The following is a 21,115-nucleotide window of genomic DNA, read 5'->3' on the forward strand; positions in this document are numbered from 1 at the left end:
ACCAAAATTTGTACAACAGAAACCCTAACATCAGAGCTGATGAATTAAGGCACGTATTCTTCCAAGAAAACGATGCCAGCTGGTCTTTTGGAATAACTGATGCCACTCTTCTCCATAATTCACTCTGTATATATCCTAAATACTGTATAATATTTTAAATTTAAAAATAAAAGAAGGCCTAAGAAACACCATTTTGAACAGTCGAAATGAGTATTCCCATAGTTAGTGATATATTAAAATTAAAAAGATTAAAAACAAGGCAATTATTATTACTATAGTCAGAAAGAGCCCTGACTGGTATGGCCCAGTGATAGAGCCTTGGTCTAGCCCCGTGGTCGGCAAACTGTGGCTCGCGAGCCACATGCGGCTCTTTGGCCCCTTGAGTGTGGCTCTTCCTAAGCCTTAGGAGTACCCTAATTAAGTTAATAACAACGTACCTACCTATATAGTTTAAGTTTAAAAAATTTGGCTCTCAAAAGAAATTTCAATCGTTGTACTGTTGATATTTGGCTCTGTTGACTAACTAGTTTGCCGACCACTGGTCTAGCCTGTGCACCAAGGGTCACAGGTTCGATTCCCAGTCAAAGGCATGTACCTAGGATGTGAGTTCCCTCCCCCAGAGGCAACCAGTCTACATTTCTCTCTCACATCAATGCTTCTCTCTCTTCCTCCCCCGCCCTCCCTCTCTTCTTCTCTCTTTGAAGAGCAATGGAAAAAATATCCTCAGGTGAGGATTAACAAACAAAAAAATATTCTCACAGTCCTCTGGCATGCACCAAACCTGTTTTACATATATAATTTAAATTGATTCTCCTCCCACAGCCTGTTCCCAGGCAGTATTACTCACAGCCTAGCTGGGGACGCTGTCAACTAGAGAAAGTAGAGACTTACTCTAATTCTGATTTTATTCTAACAAAGCCACACCACAGATAGGAAAGCATAGCCATCACCTACTGAACTTCTAAACACAACTGGACACTAGCCTATTTCAGACAATCACATGTCCCAGAAGGCAAGGGGATGGCTGGAGCTCCTTTATTTTATTTTGTACTACACATATTTAGAAAACAAATAAACTTGGAAAGAGGTCAAAGTGCGCAAGTGATTGGAAAATGCAAAATCAAAACAAAACAAAAAGGTTGAAAAATATTATGATGTGCAATTATGACCACTGAAGTACGAAGAAGCCTCTGAACTCCAACAATAAACATAGATGGTGGACTCAATCTTCGTGTGTATGTTAGAACCAGGGTTCCTGGGTCTGGGACTTGAGTATCTTTGTTTTCATAGGGTGATCATTTAGTTAAGAAGTTTGAGGACAGAACAGTGCTTACTAATTGGTTTAGTACTGTTTTTGTTTTTAATCATAAAATCATTTTCTTTTCAGCATATTACTTTAAAAAGATTTACTTATTAAACCATTTCATACATTTAACTTTTTTTTTCAATAAAACATTTCCAGTCCTATAGTCTTATGAAATCAATTTAAAAAACAAAGCCTCAGCCACCCCAAAAAGGCTTTCTAAATTCTCCCTACAGATAGCAATACTAGAAGTTAATGTTATGAAGTAAAAAAAGGATAGAAATGTCCCTCTTCTTTTTTTAATTTTAAAATTAACTAAGGCATCAATATATAAGCGCCGTCAGCCATAAGTTAAACTGGCCCCTTGCATTTAGCTCTATATCAACTATTTTCTTTACATCAGACATACTGACTTTTTCAAGGTAAAAACGAAACACCTGGATATAAATTATATGACTCAATAAAGTTCATTTCCTTGCTAAATATCTCTGATAGTAAGGAATTTAAAAGCAGCTCTACTAAAAATACTGATGTATCATGATACGGCCTTAATAATAAGAACTTCCAGAAAAAGAAATGAATACAAAGGATGTAAAAAAAACCTTAGCCTTAAATATAACTAACTTAAAAATAAACTCGATAAGGTAGAGGGATAAAATTTGATCAGGATCCATGCAGAGCAACTGTCTTAAAATTTCAGAAAAATATAAAGGCCTCAATTCCTAGATCACCAAAACATAACGGAAGCTTCAGCCACTCCAAAAAAGGCTTCCTGTACTGATAAGAGACTACTAAATTATTATATAAATTGTGATTTGGTGCATATGTCTTTCTTATGTTTATTTTATTCAGAGCTTTCTGATTGAGAATGCAGGAGACACAATAGGCCCATCTATGCTGGCATAAATAAATGCACTTCAAAACGTCAGAAATAAAACAGCTCTAGGAAAACTCTCAAAAGGTATGTGACTGACTGAAAGACTAACAACACATTTTTAATTACCGGAATGAAAAACTAGAACTTCAATGATCTCCACTGAAGACTGTGTCTACACGTTGCACACAGGGGTCCCAGGTGACTCCTGAGATCTGAAGAGGAGTGAGTGTTGATAAGCCCATGTTGGGATCCGCAGGGGGAAATGAAATGTGAGCATCGGATCAAAGAAAGAGACAGCAGAGCAAGAGGAAGCAAGGGAGAAGACAAGACTAGAGGCCGGAGCGTGGAGGGAGGGCACAGGAATGAAGTGGGGAGAAGGGCTGGGAGGCGGGAGATGCAGGTGGAGCGCGGTAGGCCGGCTGGAGGCAGCTGACCCCAGGGGCAGGCGCAGGGAGGGAGCCGGGAGCCGGAGCCGGGCGCGCACCAGCCCGCCCGCCCTCGGGGTGCAGGGGGAGCCAGCGTGCACCGCCGCTTCCGCAGGACTTCCTGCGACAACACGCCCACAGCCGGGTGTGCAGCGCGTGGTGGCTGCTGCAGGCCCCGATGCCTGCGCCGGCGGACACCCCGACACACACACAGCTCTGCCGCCTGCAGCTGCAAAGGCCGCCCGCCCGCCAGCCAGCAGCCTTCTTCCAGGGCAACCAACTCCTCACTCCGCGGCTTCTGGGGAAGCAGTGAAAACGGAATGGAATCCTATTTCTGCTACTCATCTGCGGTTCTGATTTTTTATTTCTCCTTAAAAAAAAAAAAAATCAAAGGAAACAACAAAAAAAGCTATTTTACTCTTGGCTTTTAGTTCTGTGATGATACTAACCACCCAAACACGCTGGGTCTTTATAGCTTATTCATAAAATATAAATTACTTTTTTTTTAAATTAACCCAACAGAGACAAAAAGGCAGATGACAAAGGGTGTTGTTTTTCTTTTTTTTTTCTTTTTGGTTGGTTGGCTGTTTTTTATGTCTGACCCAAACCAACCTTTCTAACATAAAAAGTTTGTGTTACACACAGAAGCCACACTTGTCAAGGCCCCGTTGGCACAGGAGTTACCCAGGAGGGCAAACAATTTAAGAAACACAAAGTCCTGAGGATTAGAGGGGCAGTACCACATCTCCTTGTCATTCAACAACATCCCCCTCCAGGAGCTTGCTGATCGCAGCCTTTTTACTGTAACGGAGCCAAGAAGAGGCAGTTACTTAGACTAAATACGATTTTTTTTTAACCAGGAGATTGCAGCCATCTCTATGGAAATAACACAAGTTGAATGTGAATTATTACTAAAGCCAGGTTTTAAAATGCCCTGTATATAAAGGTGATGGCTTTATCGCTGACAATGAAGAAAGGTAGATGAGGGCCAAAGGAGAACGCTTGGAACATGCTGATAGGAAAGCCGCCTCGTTTGGGAACCCCTGGTATACACAGCAACTCGAAACCTGCTCGCCCCTGATGAGAAAGAAAGGAGAAGCGCTCACCACGCCTTAGCACTCCTGACAGACTGCCTGGGTTCAAATCCTGATTCTGCGGTCGCTACCTGCCGCAGCCCCAGGCAATGCATTAAGACTTCCCTGAGAAATGAGGATGACTGCGGTCCTGTTCAAGTGGAGAAAACAGACTTAGCAGAGTTGCTCCAAAAATGGGAGCCACGATCGCCATGTGAAGGTGGCCCCAAGCAGAGGGCTGGCCTCTTGAGCAGCAGGCAGCCTTTCCCCTGCCAGCCTGGTTCACCCGGGGCCTGAGGCCGCTCTCACTTCTACTTGGGGATCAGGGCTAGGTAGGCCTGGACCAAATCAGCGTGTTGTCGCTACATGCCGCTCCCTCATGCCTATGCAAACTGTGTCCAGCCTCTGGGCAAAGTTTGCATGCCCTCTGCTCCCTCATTTTCACAAGTGAAAACACGACGGGCGACACATGCATCAATGTGCTCCTTCCCATCATTAAAGGGCACCTCGCAGCTTCAGGAGGCAGGAAACTAGCCACCGCGGTGCACATGCTGTCCAGCTGGGGCAGAGAGGCATCTTCCACAGCGCCCGCTCCTCCTACAGTCTGATAAGGAACGTGTTCATGGAGCCCAAACATACATTTCCTTCCTCTATTTCTGCACTGAGCAGACATGAGAGCTGGAGAGTCATGTCGGGGATTATGAAACTGCAATGAAGAGATTGCTAAGCCACCAAGAGGACCAGAACAGCAGGACTAAATTTCACTTACTCACTTTCAACCAGAAGTATGCACCCCTTCCTTCAGTTGTGGAAAAGTACAGAGGATTTAAAAAAAAAAAAAATAAAAAAATAACCCTGCTGATTAACTAGACTGTTCTCGTCCATGAAACTGTCTACTGTCAATTAAATAGTTTGTAAAATTCAGGCAGATATTACTTTTAAACATCCAGCGGTCTCCTTGAAAGGGTTTTTAAAGTTGGTGACAGACATTAGGTGAATCAGGAAAGTATGTTTATCAATGCAATTAGCTAAGGCTTCTAGAAAGCTTAGGAATGTTTTATTATTAAGGGAGAAATAGAAAAATGTGAGCCTTAGAAGGAATGAACTGTCATAGAAGTAAAGAAATTCATTAAATAAATCTTCTTTATTTATTCTTCATAGTTCTGTGTCCATACAGATTTGGAAATGCATAATAATCCTTCAGAGCTGTTTAAAATAATATTTAAGTGCTTAACTGATTCATAAATTAAATAAAGGGACTTCCCAACTACAGAGAGAAGACCAAGGATATGATCTTTAAAAACAAAAACAAACGTCAAAACTGTTCGTTCACTTTTCAGATGAAATTAAAAGTGATTGTTAAAACGTTCAAAGAAGTCTCAGGCATTCTTGTTCCAACGTGAGAAATGTCTCAGCAGCTATTATTCAGTTATCACTTTACTGACCATCTTGCAAGGAGCCCTGGGTATTAAATAGAGTGAAGGGGATGCCATAAGCCTGGGCATCCCAAAGCCGCATTACTTACAGTTCTGTGCTCAGCTCCTCACAAACCCTATTCATCAATATCCTTGTTCGAACTTCTGAAGGTCTAAATCAACCTTGTTCCGTTAGCGTCCAAGCATTGGATCGCTTACAGGTAACTTTGATCGGGAAGCCAATACATAAGCCACTGTCTCAAACATCACAACACATTTGGGCCGACAATTACCCAACACAAAGAAGTTAAAACTACGCATTTCCGACTCATGACCTCAGAGCCTAACATGGTCACCCTTCGTGTTTTCAGGCTGTATCACTTATCACCTGGCATCTTTGATTACTTTGTAGAACCTCAGATGCAATATCGGTAAAGCACACCAAGACACTACGGGTTTTCACTTTTCTATAGTTTGCAAATGTATTCGGGCCTCCCTCTGCCTCAGTTTCACTGACACTGTCACACTTGGTTATATTAATCAATAAAAGACAGACTTTGAAAGCACATTTCAAAATACACTGTGTTAAGTCACAGCCAGCAGTATTATACCTCAGGAAAAATACATCAGGGCAAATAGTCAACATCAGATAACCCTTTTCATCTCGGAAACCTGACGATACAATTTCACAATTTTCTCAGCACCTAAAAGTCGTAGACGCTTCTGGACAAAGCATTCTTCCCCCATGTGCCAATTTAATGCAATGCTTTTGAGAAACCATCATTTCCAAGGCATTGTAAAGAGAACAAAATTGAGTTGAGTATGTTCTTCCTCTCCTCAAACTGACAAGGGGAGACAAAGGCAGGGGGTGTTTAAAACTAAAGGAAATGGAAAGGCTTTCAAAAGCAGAAATACATGGCCTGCCCAGGTGGCTCAGTTGGTTGAAGCATCATCCCATGCACCAAAAGGTTGAGCGTTCAATTTCTGGTCAGGGCACATACCTAGGTTGTGGGTGCTGGTTGGGGCGTATAGGAGAGGCAACCAACTGATAGATATTTTCTTCTCTCCCCCACTCCCCTTCCTTTCTCTCTAAAGTCAATAAACATATCCTCACGTGAGGATAAAAAAAGAAGAAATATGAAAGCCAACATCTGAGGAATAGATAGAATTGCTATAGTTAAGGTCAGATAAAAGGTATTTCCTAAAGGGAAAAACATGAACACAGGGTGGTTTGGGAATATTCTGGGACTAAGTAACACTTTGAGGATAGAACACATCATGTGGTACAGACGGAACTGATAAATTGGGAGCAGAGCTAATGATGATAAACAAACTTTTAAAAAAACTAGAGGCCCGGTGCATGAAACTCGTGCACTGGGCAAGGGGAGAGGGTGTCCCTCAGCCCAGCCTGCACCCTCTCGCAGTCCAGGAGCCCTTGGGGGATGTCCAACTGCTGACTTAGGCCCGTTTCCTGTCCACCAGGCTTCTGGCTGAGCAGTGCCCCCCCCCCCCCCCGTGGGAGCACACTGACCACCAGGGGGCAGCTCCTGCATAGAGCATCTGCCCCCTGGTGGTCAGTGCACATCATAGCGAACGGTCATTCCACTGTTCAGTTGATTTGCATATTAGCCTTTTATTATATAGGATACCTATGGCATTTGAAGACCACTGACATTGGAACTCAGAATCCAAGTTAGGTTTAGAGGTGAATGTGCTGGGGTTCTTTCATTCAGATCCAAAACTGAAAGCATATAATCCTCAATAAAAAGTGTAGAGATGAAGAGGAAAGCCAAGGGCAGATCAGAACACGTATGGCAGGAACCCAGTGCTCCAGAAGCCCAGCCAGGAGAGATACCCAAGAAAATGGCTGGCAGCATCCAATACATTTAAGAAATGCAGTCAGATGGAAAGACAATTGGGCTTGGCTACCATGAGGCCTCTGGTATACTCAATACAGCAGTGTCAATAAATGGAGGAGCCTTGGCAAGCATCCACGTCGCTGAAAAATGAAGATGTACATGAAAAGAAACCCAGATTCCAGCTTTCAATATTTTCCCCACTCTGGGTTTATTTTTATATCTGAGTAGGTTTATCTTTTATCTGAAGAAAAAAATAGACCACATTCCATATCTGGCTTAGGAACATTCTAATTAATAAATCTCAAAGAGCAACATTTTGACTTTGTGCCATGCCAAGTACAAGATGAAATCCATCTGGAAATAAATAAAAAGTAGCCTTTTGTTTTGTTTTACCTTGTATTTTTCTACACTGTCAAAGGAGATATATTCAATATTTGTCAATCGTTACCTAAAATCACTCCAGTGCTTAAACCCGAACCTATCAATCAGCTTCAGTAGCCATCTATTAGCGACGGAATCACAACTGTATTTTTCCTAGATTCCAAGAATGCTCCATAAGCAACTACAACTGGATGATAATCCAAATGGGCAGAAGATGAATGCCATTTAACTACCCTCTATAAAACATCCAGGATAGTCTTTGCTTACAAACATGTGCCATGAGAACAAGCATAAAACGAGATATAAAATATAAAAAAGTATATGTGAGAAGAGGTTTACCAAAAGTAAGGGAATATATTAGCAGAGTTGTGATTAAGGAGGAGCAAAAGAAAATTAAATGCACACTAATTTATCACGAAAGCAAGTCCCTTAATAAATGGCAGGAAAAAATAAAATACAAAAAAATATCTTATTTCAAACTTTTCTGGATTTGACTTGCAAGTCAACAACAACAACAAAAATTATATTCTGATCAACCAAGCCCAGAGTGAGAGGCACTTTAAACCTATTTTGGTCTTCAACGCCAAAAGTACGTGGTTAGGTTCCAATCTCTTAAAGTAAAAGAAGAAAAAGAAAATGTCTGTATATTGGGGGAGACACCAATAATTTATTTAGGAAAATAAATTCTAAATAAATTAAGAAAAATTAGGGCAAATTAGACATTCATAGCATCTCCTATGGTTCTATCAGGTATACATTGGGTATTAAATTATAATCACAGTCAGGGTTTAAAAAAATCAACTATATAAAGAGATAAAAGCCAGAGGAAGAGCTGGAAATAATTCCTAGATAGTTATGTAATAAGAATAATGGGAGGTTTTAGCCTTTCTCTGTACAATATGCTTACTACACACAGAAAGAGATTTTATGTGAGATGACCAGCATTAATAGTTAAAATGGTCCCTTAACCTATGTTAGAAGAATTGCTTTTAAATGTTAATAATCACCCCATTACTCTCTGATTTCATTGATTATTTCTAACTGACTGAATATGATTATTTTCCCCAAGCAAACTGTTTCATTTTGAAGGAATAACTACTCACAGACACTTGTAACAGGTTTTTACCTAAAGCAACATTAATAAAACAACACAACCAAATTAAAAACAAGCCTGTCCTCCGGATAACATACAAACAGTGGAAAACCCAGACACATAAAAGGCCACCTTGCAACTCAACATGGAGTGGGTTCATATCAAACCCTGGACCAAACCAGCCCATTTCTAAGGTCTGACACACCTCCTCCAAAGCTACTTCTGGAGCTGACTTGAAAGAGTGTGGAAAGTGTCTTGGTCCAACATCTCTCTGCGTGGAATCTACCACGATTCTTTGAAGCAAAAGGGAAATGACAGTAGCATCCAGTATGTAAACTGTAAATTTCACTGATGGGGGGAGCTGCCTTGACCCTTTACATTATATAATATAACCATCAGCACTGGAAAGATGAAGAGAAAAAAAGAAACACAAGAAACAAGTAAAATACCTCAGATATCTAAGAAGAAAAATTTTTCCTGTTTTCCCAATACAACAAAGTAAATGATTTAAATGAGCTTAACTATAACCAATAAAGAAACGTTAACTGCATCCATCATGTATAGCAAGGTCACAGATAAAATATGGAACGTTACAGAAATTCTAAAAAAAAAAGGCATTAAATTTATATTTTAAAATTTTTCACTACATTTAGGCTGAAATGTATCACTCAAAAGACAGGATTACGAAAAAAGGCATTTAAAATAAATGAGGTTCCTTTTCTATTCTCTGTTAATTTGTTTTTATAAAGGCTGAGTTTATGTAAAATGCCACAAATAATTTTTCAACCACATTTTAATAATTAATTGCACATTCAGGCCTAATCTCACAGATGCTGTCTATAGTTTTCAACCAACCAAGGGACTTACGGCTGTTATAAATTTAAAAAAGTTCAGTTTCTTGGAAGATAAAAAATCCTTAATTCAAATGGACCACTTTTTTAATTGGTCTCAAAATAGATAAATGTTGGAGGTAGTTTAAGCTAAGGGGAGAAGAACAATGCAAACTAACTCCTTATTAATAACAATTTTATAAACAATTCTTCAGTACCAACTGGATATTCCAAAGAAGGTTCTATCACTCAAGTGTTTGAAAGAAACAGTAAGCCTAGATTTTCTGCAGTAACTTTTAACCTTCCAGGATAATGTCTAAACATTTGATTCCCCTTTCTTCATAAGGTAATGACAGAGAAATATCCCGAATATACCAACTGCTTTACTATACGATCAACTCCCTGTTCATACTATATCCTAATTCTATTCTCATACCTATCTACAAAAGGAAAAAGGAAAATTAATGAATTGCAAACGTTAGGCAGATTTCCTCAACAAACATCAAAGCTGTCTAGTGTTTTATGTACAAATGAGGATGGTGACCAGACACAGGTTCAAGTTCCGTCCTTGATCTAAGTAGCTATATGATCACGGAAATTCCCTTAATCTTCAGTTTTCTCCTTTGTAAAACAAGATGATTCCACTAGAATGGATAGTAGATCATGTCCCTCCTATCATTCAAAAGAAAGCATGATCCTTAGGGTCGCGCTCAATAACACCCAAATTAAAGAGACACAAAACCTAAACTTGAACAGCAGATTTCAACAGACCAATCAAGGCAAGTTCGGCCACCGAGAAAAGAAGTGTTTTATTGGCCAGGGTCTGTGTTTCCACAACAACCAAAATATATATATATATATATGTATATATATATATATATATATATACATACATATATATACATATATATATACACACACACATATATATATATATATATATTCAAAAGATTCAAAAGTCTAGATCCATTATTCCCTCATGTATGTGGGAAGCAGGGCATTATACGTTCACACACATATGATGAACTATGTGCCCATCAGCAAAGGAGATGGGGGCCAGGTTTCAGAGCACAGGCACAGAACTAAGAACATGCTCTCGCACTCTCAATCTGAGCTCAAATAGGTGATTAAATGTTTATCCATCTGTTTATTTCCTTTGCCCAAGGTTTTATTGATGTAACTTAATGAAATAAAGAACACATATTATTGGGCTCAGAAAGTTTGCTCATATTTTCATATGATCATCTTTTGTCAAATTATTTCTACAACGCTGTTTATGCAAATAAACCCTACATTACGAAAAGAAGAAACAATCTGGGGAAATTTTTTATTCGTTATCTGTATCTAGAAGCTTTGAATTAAATCTAAAAACATTGTCCCAGCTCTTCCATTAGATTCCAAATAGGTAAATTTTCTAAAATTATCCTTTCGAAATAGCACATTTAACGTGATTTGAAATCACCACATTAGCTTAATTGTGCAACGTGGTTTTGGTTACACTGGACCCAACTTTTGGCAAAATGGTATCCTGACATCATAAGGACCAAAGGAGGGCGTGTTTGGTTGAAATGTCCACATTTCTACCAGTGGAGACACCAAAATACTGTTAAATACACTCCACCAGGAGTGCAAACGAGGCGCTCTCTGGAGTCAATTCCACCTTCAGTGAATAGCGTGGGTGATGTGTTAGGGATACTAAGCTTGCAATTTTGTATCTATTTCTCTAGGGCCTGATGCATTTATTCCGAACAAAAATATTTGTAAACAGGCTTTAAGACGAGTGTGCAGAGCTGCTGCTTCTTCACAGTAGCAGCCTTATTTGTTTTACACATACTATAATTTAAGGATGCCAATCATTTTAAGCAGTCGTTTGCACAAAATAAAATACAGGCAAAAGCAGAGAAAATCTTTAGACTAAACACACCTTTACACTAAGACATGTCAGATTAAAGTCTTCAGTGTATATACAGATTTACTTTTAACCCTGTGCATTCACGGTGTTTAATATTTTCCTATTACTTTTGGAAAATTCCACAGGAATACCCTAATTGATGTCAAAGGTGGTTACAATATTTTTTTTTCTTTTTCCTTCAATTGCATTTTTAGATACAAATTGCCTAAGACGCAAATGAGAAATAACTAGATGTCATGTTATTTTACACCATTCAGAATTTTTGCAATTACCTAAAAGAATAAATACATGATTTTCAAACACCAATTTTTGAAGTAAAAATACAAGTATGCGATTAACATAAAAAAGGATTTCTCCGTAGTGAATCCTTAGAAATGACCAAAATATCTTATCATAGGAAGCTATGGAAAGAGAAATGAAATCACTGACCTCTCAATTTGATAGTTCAAATGAGTTTCTAAAAAGATAACGCAAAAGAAAAAATACAAAATTAATGCAAAATTAATTTGCATCCTATGGAAAATAACAAGGATTCTGTAATAAGAAAACCCTAAAAAGATGAAGTTTTTCCTCTCCTTTCTGAAAAGCTTAAAAAAACAACAAAACTAAATTATTTCAAAATCAATGGACTTCAAGCAATCCAAGAGAATTTGGAAAACATTTCTCTAAAAACCAATCCAGAATGCAGGATGTCAATTTGGAAATAATGGAAGCATATTTCGTTTTCAAATTTGAAAACTTTTAAAGACAAAAATTCAAGTTAACATCCCAGTGATTAACCCAGGGGCTGTTTAGCCAAGAACAACCTTCGGCACTTAAAACATAAAACTGTCAGTTTCCTCTGCTTGGAGACAAAACATACAAAACGCAAACATTCACTGCTAGATTTTCCTAGATGTGAAAGACAGAGCTAACTTTTATAAAAGGTGATTGCTCTGAATATTTCTACCAGTTATTACATTTATGCCGTGGCTCCCCAAAATCAGCTACAAATTCCAAACCTCAAAATCCTCCTTAGCAGATGGCTACTACTCTAGCACATTACTCCCTAAATCGTGGTGGAAATATATACAAGCACTTATTGAACTTTGCTAGGGCTCAACGTACAAATATGTTAAGCTGCCAGTGCTTGATGTTATTGGATATAAGCTACCATAAACAATAAAACTCTTTACTAAAGACCCCTAAGGGCTGATAACAGGATAGTTGGCATTCTATTTCTTGCAAATCTGAATAAAGCATACTGACGGTGAGACTAATGTAAGTACTCTCTTCCCTGAACCAAGACACATGCATTTCAAGCATCATCCGTGATCAACTTGTCAGATACATATTTATAAACTTGGACTACAGAGTTTGGTAGCAGCACTGAGTAACTAAAATTGTCTTAATCTTTTTGCCAGAAATCTGTCAGTTGGTGCTTACAATTGTTTCAAAATTATACCACAACTTTCTTTAATTTCATTCAATGCATTTCCTCAGACAAATAGGACGGTAAAGGCCTGCTCGCAACAAATCAATAAGTGAAATTATTTTACAGTGTATGCCTTTCCTCTTCTTATACTGCCCCCAAAATAAATATTATAAAGAAATGTAGGCAAAAAAAACCCACAGCTAGCACTTTTTTCCACTAAAAGAAGAAATACTGCAGAAATTTTAAACTGAAATATTAAATTCCCAAAGAGAAAAAAAGAAAAAAAAGGAGGAAAGAAAAAAATGGTAATAAAGCATGGCAGAATAATCCAAAGGAAGCATGCTTGGGTTCGGCATTATTTCCCTTAGCATCCTGAAATGAACGACATCACGCTGCCCGTGATCTCTGCTTACTCTGAAAACCAGCCAGAGGCTTTTCAAAAAGGGAAAATTCGAGTTGTGCTTTCAAATGCCAAATTAACTTACGGGACTTCCACTCCTGAAGGGAAACAGCAAAGGAGCGCACCAGAAGCTATGCTTTTTGTCACACAAAGCCGGAACTGATGAGTGTGACCCCAATGGGGTTTATCTAAAATCCCCACGTACCTCAGGCAAGGAGGTCAAAAGTTTTCTTTGTCAAAAATATACAAATAAATGAAGCTAGATATAGCAATAGTTCCTTACGTTATCATGGAGTGTACAGTATGCAAGTCCCCCTTTTATTCAGCTCTCTCTCTCTTTTTCTATAGGAACCCAAAATGGGAAAAACGAAGAGGATGAAAACCTGTTTACGCTCATATCTAACCTCCTAGTCTCCACTTGTAATCTTTATTGGTCTCATTTTAAAATTGTTATTATTATCACTGATACATCGAAGTATTCAAGAAGCGTCCATAGCATGTAGACATCATTAAACGTGAACAATGATATGCTAAACTATTCTTGGAGGAAAAAGTTACAGGACAGGTGTGTACAAAAGTGTAACACCAAAGAGTTAAATGTTTGACAAAGTGAATGTGCAAGATCATGAACACATATTTGCACGTAAAATGTGTACATTAGGATTCTTAGTATTGGCCTAAAATTTTACGAGTGGCAGCTTTCTTACTGGAAGCTTATCAAGTACCAAGAAAAAGTAAAAAGTAAGTCACTAGGGCACTCTTCCAAAACATAAGTTGTCTTAAGAACGGGACATTTAAAGGTAAAATAAACAGTGATGAGATAGAGTAAAATAAATTGTTCATTGTAATTTAGGTTTAGATGATAGTGACTTTTTTCACAGTAATTGACCACATTTTCTATCCAATGAATGTAATGCAAATTCACTCTAAAAATAAAGGAGAAACATCTTTTACTCTACATTTACAGAAAATACTGTTTTATGCTACTTATTACTTGGATATGTAATTGGGTTGGCCACTTGTACCTAAGTTGTTTTCTAAAACTTATCTAAGTTTGCATAATTGAGGAGCAACACTTGCAATCATTTTTAAAAAGAGTAACTTAAAGACAGTATTAAACATTATCATTTCTGTTTTTTCAATTTATAATTTAAATTGATTTATTAACGCAAAAATTCAGCCACCAAATACAGAAACACATGATTTTAAAAGATCTCAAAGGTATACCTAAAAATAATAAAGAATTATTCATCATTTAATAATTACACTAATATTCGAGGAAATTTAATAACATGGGCCTTGATTCCAATTAATATATATGATCATTCTTAACTTCCATCAGTTGAATGGCATTTTTAAAAGTTAAAGTGAGCTAGATTCTCTTTCAAAAATATTTAATGGCATCAAACAGTAAAGCAGAACCAAATATCAAACTCTCTTTTAGGAACTTGCATATCGTTGGGATTACTTCATAGTATTGAGAGTAAAACAGGCTGTTGTATTTATTTCTACATCTGTCAGAGCTAAGGATGCTGTGTGGATAATGACATCACAGAGAAGTCACAAGTAGAAGTTGGTTTTTAATGTGTTTTGCCAAGCTTGCTGTCATTTCAGAACCAAAATTATAATTAAATTAACCTCTAAATCAGTGTTGGGATGCATTAAGTAATTAAAGACTAAAGTCATTTCAAAAAATAGGTAATATGTTAAAATTCCATTCAGTGCCTGTAATGCAGAAACATTCTATATGAATGAGACTTCAGATACGCACACGTTCATGTACACACTAAATTAATATGAAGCCACAAATTCATATGCTGCACTTGTGCATAGCTCAGAGAAAAATAAAGCTAAAACTAGATTAGTAATGCTTGATGCCTTTGCACATGAAGTGTATCATATGTAATAGAGAAATTTAGATTCCACAAACAAATTTCTACCGCATATATTCACACTACCGGTATTTATAGATGTATCTGATCTCAAACATAATAGATACTTCTATAAGAAGAAATCAAAATAGTGATTCACAAGAATTCACTGAAAGCTAGAATCTAATCAAGAAGCACATTATAATATAAATGTTTTGATTTGTAAGTTTCATAAATTCTGTTCAGATATAACAAATAAAAAAGCTCTAAAGCAAAATCTCTTTTATCTCTTCTTTTTCAACAGCTAAAATATATTTATTGTCTAAATAGCAATTGTGTTGTATCTATCACCCTACACTGGGTCGATTCCTGCTTATTATAATACTCAATTTAATAAAATAATGTTAATGCTTTTTTAAGACTTGAGACATATGCATTCGATAATATGAATATGCTTATTATTCTTTACAATACTATGCTACTCACTACCATGAATGCAAAGTAATTAACAGATGAAACAATTATAAATGCAAATAAATGAACCATGCTCCCTTCACATAAAGGAAAAAGAGAAACAAAATAAACTATGGACACTTGAATATTTCCTTTTAACACTACTATAGAAGGCTTAAAGAGCTGACAATGAGTCATTTGTTTATTCAAGTCTTAAATAAATTGAATATATAAGTTAACTTCTGACTTACTTAAAAGTATTTGGAACATTTTCCAGAGCCTACTTTGACTGTGTCAATTACCTAGATACCAAAGTTGTTGTATTGTGTTGCCTGATGAAATAGGACATACAGCAACCCTCAAAACCAGTATTACAAGCCTGGCAAACAGCATCACAATTGGGTGACGCACAGAATCCATCACCCTAGGGGAAAATGGTATGGTCATAGTATGGAGTCTTTACATGTTCTATATTATTTCTACATAACGTTTTGAGATGACAGAATTGTAAACTGTAAAGTGCTGTCCCATAAAAGGATATATTCAGAAACAGCACCATCACTTATCTGCTACTCTCGACAAAAATGGGACTTTGGAAACATTATCTTAAAATATACTGAATGGTAGCATTTTGATTTATAGTTTTCTGTCATTTCTTAAATTTCTTAGTAAATTCGGAGGTGATATTAGTATTGTGATAGTAATGGCTTCATTACTGTTAAACTCCATACTCATTTCAAACTTCTAGAATTTATAAAGTAGATCATGTATCTCCTTAAAAGATTCATGTTTAAAGAGCAGAGTGAATGGCTCAGCATATTAAGACTCCACCACCAAGGTGTTCCTTCATATTATCAGTCCATATACATTACATGCATAACACACACATACAATAGCATGCACACAGAGCAGCAATAACTTAAACACAGAATAGCTATTGTGAATACTTCAAGCACTTGCAGGCATTCACACTGCTAGATTTCCTCTCATATTGTAGGTATCTACCGCCCCAAAATTGCACAAATCAAAATGTTACCTTTGTTCAAACAATACTGCAGTTCATTCTATAACAGAAAGTGTCATCCTCAATGGCTCAGGATCCAACAGAGTGGTGGATTCTTGGAGCAGAAGTGGTGCCGAGTGGTTTGAGGCAAAACTGAAACATATTGTTTAAGTAAACCTTAAGGGGAGGGGATCATATGCGCAATTGATGGATTTTTTTTATATCATCTTCCACAAAGCCTCTCCAACCCCTCCCCGCCTCTGAACAGTAAACAAACTGCTGATATTAAAGGATAGCAGCTCTGAACACCTCCTCCTCCCTTTTTTTTCCTTCTTGCTAAACTTTATTACTGTCCCCTCAGTTTTGAATAAGCCAACATTCATTAAATAAAAATGTACTAACAGAGAACCCCATAACTTCAAATTTAGGATTGAAAACTTGGGGAAAAAATAAAATAAAGCAAGACTTACTTAAAGACACTCTGATGCAAACAACTTATAGCTTAAGTTTCTAAAGATTTTCCTGACAACTCCTTAAGGAAAGAAGTAATTAGCAAAGAAAGAATGCCTCTGATTTGAACTCAAGTCTACAGTCCTCACAAGAAAAACTGAGAAACACATAAAGGTAAATCAAAACTGTCAGATTTCTACGAGAGAACACCTCAACTTCCCTAAATATGTGGAGTGGTTTTTATGACTATTATAAATGTCTTAAAAGGCATTTTAAGGTATCAATGTGATGCCTAATTTTCAGTATGTGTTATTTCTAAAATACACTGTTTGAAAAAAAAAAAATCTCAGAACAAATTTGGGCTTAAAAGCCAAGTCCCAGACAAGTAACCATAAGATTTCAACCTTAGGAACAATCACATCAGTAATGTTGCTCAGTCCTGGCCCATCAAGTGGGGCGAGGGCCCCATCTCTGGGTGGAGTGTCTTTCCCCAAGGAAGGAAACACTGGCACAAATCTCTCTGCCCTCCTGCAAGACTGTCCGACTTGCCAGCTTCTGAAGTTGCCCTGATGTCAATCAACATCACCAAGATGTCTCCTAACTGGAGAAAGTTCTGTTCGCCTGCGCAAGATCAGGAAGAGAGAAGATGACTATGGGGAAAAAATAAAAACTTAAAAACACTGTGTAATTAATAGGGTTAAAGAATGATCAACTAAAATTGGGAGAGAGAAAAAAACAAAACAAAACAAAAAAAACACCAGCAGAAACAAACTGACCCTTAAAATGAACGCTTTCCCCTCTCAAAATATATTTTGGTAAAGTTTCATCTATTTTCCTTCCTCTGCACATAAAAATGATTAATGCCACAATTAAACTTCCACAGTTCAGGCTCTTGCTAACAGGTGTAGCGTTCTTTATATAAACATATTCATTGACCTGTCGCCATTGATAATCTTAATTAATTCATCTCGGTTGAAACAAAAACAAATGTCCTTTTTCAAATAAAAAAGAAATAACGCAACACAAATACCCACTTCTCCCCCAAACCCCAAAACTGTTTAAGTTACGGTAACCTGAAATGCACCAGCCATCACAGAGAGCGATTGGAGAGACCCGGCAGTGTTCAGCAGGAAAGATTTTTAATAACAGATTGAAAAACAAGAATAAAAATAACTACATCAACAGAGCCTTTCTTCCTCAGGCCACAAGCCCGTTCTTACTTGAACTTCTTTTTTTTTAAATGGCATTTTGGCCACTAAAACCAATCCAGAACATTATTAAAAGTTAAAAGCTACCAATTACTTCTGTCTGTTCTTTTAAAGCAAAGTTTGGCATTACGTCAGTTGGTTTAAAGAAAACAAGAAAGAGAGAAAGAGTAGGAGAGAAAGTTTCCTGCTTGTATAAACTAAACCACCAGGGAAGGTGTCTAGCCACTTGTAAAGTATTTACTGCAGGTTTTTAAAGAGCTAGAAAATATTTAAAAATTAAAAGTTTTCTCTTATTTTTAATGAAACATACTTAGGAACGAAAAAGCGTAGCCTTCATGTCTTCTTTGAAGTGTCTGGATGTTATGGGTATTTCAATCATAGCTCTCAATCATAAAATGATTTCCAATGATGCTTCAAATTGGAAATACATAGATAATTTCATCTTTGTTTTGCTACTTGTATTTGTGCTCTTGAGAAGAAAAAAAAAAAAAGTGGGATGACAAAAAAGTAGGCATTGCTAAGTAACCAGTCAGATTTCTTCATCTAACTCTTAACATTTTAAATTATTTTTATCACAGATTCTTCTTCAAATTCAGTGAGGTTTCCTTAACTCTAAAAGTTCTCTTTCTAACTTAAATCAAGTTCTACATTATTATAGCCATCAGAGAACCAAACCAAAGACCAACAAACTCCATTCCCAGGGATCAGAGAACCACGGGGTGATAGGACACAAGCCTAAAGATGACCATAAGATCAACACTGAAGACATTGCAAGGGCCCTATATAATTAATCAAATATCCTACACAAATAAACAAACGGCTTAAGACCCACTTCTACTCCAGGACAAATTTTTTAAAGTGGCTATTCCCTCAGCAGCCCTGGTTGCTACTGAACAGTAGTATAAAACAACACTTGGCATTTTAGCATATTTACTTTCACCAGTGGGTTAAAGTTTTTTAGGAGATACATACTTTTGATAACTACCAAAACTCTGCTCAATTTTTTCAATGTAAACGATTACAAAGTGCATTAGACCCCTCGATACGTAAGAATTACGAGTACCCTTCGAAAAGCAGATTAAATTTCTACTTGGCGAAGGCTAGAAGAGTTCCTTCATATTTTATCTAAGGGGGACCCTACAATTCCATAAATCATTATGATTATAGAAACAAAAAAAAAATCTACTTCTTTCTGTAGGATATTAAAAGAGGAATGTAGTTACCAGAAGGTAAAACCAAGTCTCGATATGCTGCCATTAATTTCTCCACATTTCAATAAGAAATAAATACGAGAAAGGAGTAAACAAGACTCAGAATTAGTTATCGATGGTATTAGTAGTTAGAACCAGCAAAAGGGAGAGAGAAAGAAACCTCAGTTACCTGAACGCTTCACCGAGGATGAACAACAGAAAGCAAGTCCATAAAACTTGGCTGCTTTTATCAAATTGATTGTAACTTGTGAGCTGCACTATTTGGGACAGAACCGTCTGAGTTTATAGTTTTCTTTGCCTGCCAAAAACAGATGCAGACTACCACACTCGCTGTCCTGCGGAAACTAAATTAAGCAAAGGCAAATACCAAGTGGAAAGTTGTCAGTCTGTTGAATGAATGGCTTCATTTTACACACCAGAGAATATCTTAATAAGAATATGTCTTAATGTGCACGTCATTTTATTTTAAGCACTTAAAATAAAGTGCTTATTTCAAAAATAATGATTTTCCCTTGAAATTGATGATAAACACCTGTGCATAACTTTTTAAAAAGTCTATTTTGTTTTACACACAATAGCATAGTATTGTTATGGTATTGTTGGCTATTAGAGGGACAGTAAAGTAACAAAAAATAAATTTTATACAAATATATTGTGGATACATTTAAAGGCCAGTTACCAATATTTGTGCTCATTTTAAATTTAAAATAAAGCTCTAGCTCAAAAACAATTTGCTACAAGTTCTTTTAAAACTTTCAGTAATGTTTATTTACTTCAACAAAGAAGGTAAGACAGCAGTTTATTAAAGCTTAACACCTTTTGGCATTCTTCATAGAAATATGCAGATCAATAAATACAAATTGTGGTCTCTCTCTCTCTCTCTCTCTCTCTCTCTCTACACACACACACACACACACACACAATAAAAATAATAACAATGATAATATAATAGAAACATCATTGAGATACTAGGATCTTAAAAGCAGCTTTCCCACAGCTGCATTCATTTCCCTGTTTTGAAGGTTTTCCTGATGAATGAAGATTTCCTTATGTGTATGTGAGAGACCTACACTGCGGAAATCAGAGTCAACTCAGAAGCAATATGACTTAAAAGAAAAGTAAAAATAATACTGAAAATATGGTAGGGGCATATGGACCACACTTAAGATTAGCACACTGATTGAGAGTCTAGCCTGTTTTTAAGCAAAATTTTTATAAAATCACTTAAAATATTATCGCCAAAACGCTGAGGTCTAAAACCAACTCAGACTTCTCAGCTCCTAGGACGCTTTTCTCCTTACATGTAACGTTACCTTGAAGACACAAAGGGCATCATCAAAATAGCAGCAGAGCCCCTCACAGCGTCTAGAATCCAAAGGGGTGACAAACTTTTTTGTAAATAACTTGTTATGTTCCACTATTTACTTGGAGAGTCTCAGATTTAGTGATTATTATGTGCGGGAAAGTATTCCACACACATACATCCTAACATACAACAGATATATCGGTGAGCCGCACACATCAGCTCACGGGTGGGAAAGAATACTTTGCCAACAGAGTACTACTGAAGCTTCGAGAAGCCTCACCTTTAGAGAAATCAAATCAGAATGCTGGCAATTCAATTACATTTCCCCTCAGAAACTTCCTTTTCACATTATTAATATCCAGAAATAATCGTCAAACGTCAGCCCGTTAGTGGCCCTGTACATCACATTGAACCTAGACACGTTTCATCCCAGGGCATAACCTTAAAGGAAAGTTTAACCATCTGAGGAGGGGGAAGCTCTAAGAAGGACATTTTTGACTTGTTAAGATTAAGCATGCCATTAATAAACTTTCGCTTAAAGGTAAAAAAAAAAAAAATCCTCAAAATGTTGGTATCATTTCCAGACTGTCCTGTCAGCATCACAACTTACAGGAAATGCTTCATCTTCCCA

General features: G+C 37.1%; 1 protein-coding gene across 7 annotated transcripts in view; it reads right to left on the bottom strand.

Moving 5' to 3' along the window:
* The window catches only part of TRPS1 (transcriptional repressor GATA binding 1), a 230,466-nt gene that overhangs the window by 206,156 nt on the left and 3,195 nt on the right, over nt 1-21,115 (bottom strand). The window contains exons 2-3 of one of the 7 annotated variants that reach the window (XM_036338100.1): nt 18,278-18,436; nt 16,343-16,462 (exon numbers count right to left, since the gene is read on the bottom strand). The exons of 4 other annotated variants lie outside the window; for them this stretch is intronic. The gene's annotated coding sequence lies outside the window, so the exon portion shown is untranslated. Of the gene's footprint in view, nt 1-16,342; nt 16,463-18,277; nt 20,050-21,115 lie in introns of those variants that run through there. 2 more of the 7 variants (XM_036338101.1, XM_036338103.1) reach the window with 2 other exon arrangements.

The sequence above is a fragment of the Myotis myotis genome, unplaced genomic scaffold (assembly GCF_014108235.1).
Source record: "Myotis myotis isolate mMyoMyo1 unplaced genomic scaffold, mMyoMyo1.p scaffold_m19_p_16, whole genome shotgun sequence".
NCBI lineage: Eukaryota > Metazoa > Chordata > Mammalia > Chiroptera > Vespertilionidae > Myotis > Myotis myotis.